The following is a 394-nucleotide window of genomic DNA, read 5'->3' as shown; positions in this document are numbered from 1 at the left end:
CTCCCCCCGCCTCCTGGCCAGGTCTGATTGCACTCTAGCCAGCAGCTAGATACCTGGAACTAAAAACTTTGGAGATACTTCCGAGGAGGACTCCCACAAAGCTCAGGGGATTAGGAAAGAGAAGATCAGAGAATGCAGCCGGCTGCTATGGGTGTCAGGGCACACAATTCCCCCACGTGGCTCCGTAGAGTCCTTCCTGATCTAACCAACTTCAGGTCATCATCCCCTAGCCAGCTGATCCCCAGGCAAACTGAGGCCCTTTCCCTGAGGGTCTCCAACTGAACAGGCACCTTTTACACTCCAATCCTGGAGGCACGTGAGCAAAATTTACCAGCCTGACCCTTAAGCACTTCCTCCACGAAGGCATACTGGAACACCACCAGAGCTATGAACA

The sequence above is a fragment of the Corvus brachyrhynchos genome, unplaced genomic scaffold, assembly GCF_000691975.1.
Source record: "Corvus brachyrhynchos isolate BGI_N302 unplaced genomic scaffold, ASM69197v1 scaffold175, whole genome shotgun sequence".
Taxonomy (NCBI): domain Eukaryota; kingdom Metazoa; phylum Chordata; class Aves; order Passeriformes; family Corvidae; genus Corvus; species Corvus brachyrhynchos.
Note: the sequence above shows the minus strand (reverse complement) of the source record.